We start from the raw sequence: 4,059 nt of genomic DNA on the forward strand, positions 1-4,059 counted from the left end.
TCCATAATTTCTGCTGGCTGCCCCACCACCACAGAAAGCACTGAGGTATAGGCTGAAAGGCTGATTAAATTATTATATCTGTTTGAAATCAACAGGGGTGCAAAATTAGGTACACTTCAAAAGATAGACCACTTTGTATAACTCCGACAAAAAAAAGATTTCCCCCAAAGGATAAAGATATAGTGTTCTTCCTGATTGATCCCTTGCCGAACTATTTGCCTTGCTTAAATCTGTGTCGGTCATTTAGAAAAAATATTCTTCATGTTGTTCAATAAGTAAAAGGTGGAAGTCCCCTTAGACAGGCGCTTTCATAACGGAGTATACTTTTCGTTCTGGAGACAGTGCACGGAAAAGACAGGTGCATCTCTCGAAGAATTGTTAAATTCTGACTTATTTGTTATTTTACTATGAATATTGGCTTATCAACCAGGAACATGTTTTAGATGAAAAACATTTACATGTGAATCAATTTTAGTCAGACGATAGCCTACGTAAATATGCATTTATTTGCAAACATTGCGTTCTCCTATATCACTATATAGAACAAAACTGTTTGAGTTTGTACTTTCACTTCGAAAACAATAGCTTTTTATCTTGTCTTTGCAAATGCAACACATTTTCATTTACACACAAACTATGCTGTCCAACTGCGTTGAGACCGCTTGCTTTAAAGGGTAATTGTGGTTTGTGGAACTCAACTACCTGTTTAAAGAAAGTTCAACCTTGTATGGGTTCTATCAACTACACACTCAACATGACATTTTTTCGTTTTAGAAACGGATTTGGGTGGTCTGAAATATTTTGGTATACCTTCCTATATGCTCCCGGTTTTCAGAAAAATACACTTGTAGCCTATGCAGTGCACAGGCAGTATAGACCTTGACAACACTGCTTAAATTGGAGTCTATATTGCGGGTGCATTTTGAATCTAGGCCTAAACTGTAGCTATACGTGCGTAAAATATAGGTCTATCACAAAGATCATCTGTCAAAGTATTCAATATTAGTTTGTTTTTATTGGAATTATAAAGGAAATATTGTATTTATTTATCCAGATACAGTATGTGAGTTGATGGGACCTCTTCATCTATTATCTTTCCAAGAGGGACTGAACAGTAACAGCATGGTTTTAAGAACGATTGCTATGCTCCATTTAACTAACATTCAGAAATTGACATTTCAATTATGTTGCATTATATCCAGTACATGTTTACTTGATATTATGAATAACTATACCAATCAACAATGTTTTGCATTGACATGATGATGTCTTAAAGTGCAGGAAAATATGGCTGGAATAGGAATTCGAGAAGTTTATTGTTTTTCATTGAATATTATGTTGATATGCAAATATCAGGAGGAATAACATCACATTTTAGGATAACATTTAAATGAAAAGTAGTTTAATTTCAAAGTTGCATCACACTAGCACAATTTTAACCAATCAATGTCGTGTTTGTCTCTTTATTGCAATATTATAGCCTACATGGAAATTATTAGCTTACAGTGGCAGAAATCATATATTCAACAACAAAAATGGGGTTCCAGAATAGAACTAGAAGTAAACGCTACTCTCACACATGTTTTATTGTCATCTATGATTTATTGTAAAATAACCTCAGGATGCTCCCCAAAACATGAAACAAATATGTTTTATGTGAATATAATATATAATACACCATGGGTATAGGCTAGGCCTACTCAACCCTTCTCAATAGTTCATATTTGAAACACAGTTGACAACAAAAAAAATACAAAACTATGAGATGCTTTACCTCATGTGAAAGAAAGTCGTCCAGCTGTTTGATGTAGTTCTTAACCATATCAGCAATTGGAAGGTTTCGACGCAGACTCATGTCTCTGACCTTCAATAGTAAACAAATAACATTAACTTAAATATGTGATTACGTGAAAAATACTAATACTAATAATAATTGTGTAACAAGTTACAGTTAACAAATGAAACATAACCAAGAACTTACACATTCCCGAATTCTGTCGAGCAAGAAGGTATTGGAGGTCCCTGAGTTTGATATAATTCCATTTCATAAGTGTCCGTTTTTTTTGTAAGAGCTCGCCAGCTAGTTGAAACGCAAGTCTCAGTATCCAAAACTTTCCCCCCTCTTGTAATCACAATAACACCCCGTGTAACCAAGCAATTGAACTCGACTAACACTAAAATTGTAGACACACACTCATGATCTCCTGAGGATCACGACTTTTGAAAGCGTTGGACGTTGGACCATTATCATTTCCGCCTCTTGGAAACAGCCTCTTGGTCTCCTCTCCTATACCACACACAAAATAACCCACATCTCTATAAAATAACTGAATATATGAATGAATCAAGCTCCAACAATGTATTTTTGTTAACTAGAATAAATAACTTGTGATCTCACAGTATATATGCTGCAGCCTGTGTTCAGAGTCATATTTCTAAATATGTCTCTGCCTATATTGTCAATTTGTTACAGGTTAAATAAATTGACCAACCCTGGCAAGATCATTGAGGGTTTGAGAAAGATAATACATTTGCTCGTTTTGGTCACTGCATTGATTATACACACCCGGGTAAAGAACAATTACACACATGTACACAAAGGACACGTTAAGAGTTCCCAAGGGTCCAGTCAGTTGATAAATCCCTGAACACTACTTCTAAAGGTTGGGCTACGTGCCCCACCTGTATAGTCTCCCTCATTGAAATGCCATGGATGAGGTAATATGTAATTCCCTAAGGCTATAAAAAAATGTCATTTCAAGCGGGGAAACTGAAAGAGCTTTGAACATTCCATCTCTTCACCTTGCAAAGCTATTGACGACATTTGCGTTCTTGTCTTCTGTATGCAGGTGTGGCCAAGAATGTTGCTCAAATGATAGGCTATGCAAATACTTATTATCAAAATAGAGAATAATATAATATGGCAGGTACACAATGCTCTTCACGCAATGTATTTTTAAATACAGTAGCCTATGTGTTTTGTTTAATTAAATTGTACCTTTATTAAGTAGGCACGATAGCATACAGTATAAGCATTTAAATGTATACTGTTTACATTCCCATTCCCAAGGGATGGAACATGTTACTAATTGTATGGCTACTCTTACAGTTGGACTCGACACAGCTGCTCCACGGCAGTTATTGAAATTTACAACATGTAGCCTACATGGCATTTAATTATTTTGTTGTAAAACACATTGACATTGGAATATAAAAAGGTAATGCAAACAATTTCTTGTGGACCTGATTTTGTTATTCAATATAAAAATATGAAAAACTATTGGTCACATACACATGGTTAGCAGATGCTATTGCGAGTGTAGCGAAACGTAGGGTTAGGGTTAGCTAAAATAGCGAGCCATCTTTCAGGGCAGAGCACCACCTGTGATGAGCCCCTATTTTTTATCAGATTTTAGGCTTTCCTGTTTTGCATGTTATTTTGGCATTAATATGTGTCCCATTTCAGATTGCAAACAATGTAAAAAAAAACAACAATATACGTATATATCAATGAGTTAATAAAGCCGCATACAAACATGGTCTCATTTTTGTTTTCTTGAATAAGGCAGCTCCAAAATGCAGGTGTTTCAGCCTAGCTCCGTGTTTTCTGTGATGGTGGGGCATGCCAGCAGAAATTACAGAGTGTTGCGGTAGAGCTTGCAAATCCAAGCCCCTTGGGTGCTGCCATAGAGTTGTATTAAACTGCCCATCCAAGAAGGCTCAATATCATTGGCCACGGACAAAATGATATCAAATCACATATCTACATTAGCTTTGATGGGACTGATGATGTCAACATCATACATTCAAAATCTTAGCTAGCAGTCATCAGCATGAATCAATTCAACAAACTACTGGTAAATCCTTTTCAATCCTTGTCATATGAAGATAAACAATGGAGTGAAATTATAGATAAAACATCGGCCAATGGACATAAACATTACACAGCAAGTTGGAAATCGCAAATTCAACAATGAGTAGTTTGGAATGAATCAGTGGCTAACTGCAAGCATTGCAAAGCAATCATTAGCCTGCTATTCAGTGGAGTGGCTGTGTGAT

The sequence above is a fragment of the Oncorhynchus tshawytscha genome, linkage group LG09 (assembly GCF_018296145.1).
Source record: "Oncorhynchus tshawytscha isolate Ot180627B linkage group LG09, Otsh_v2.0, whole genome shotgun sequence".
In the NCBI taxonomy this organism is placed as follows: Eukaryota; Metazoa; Chordata; class Actinopteri; order Salmoniformes; family Salmonidae; genus Oncorhynchus; species Oncorhynchus tshawytscha.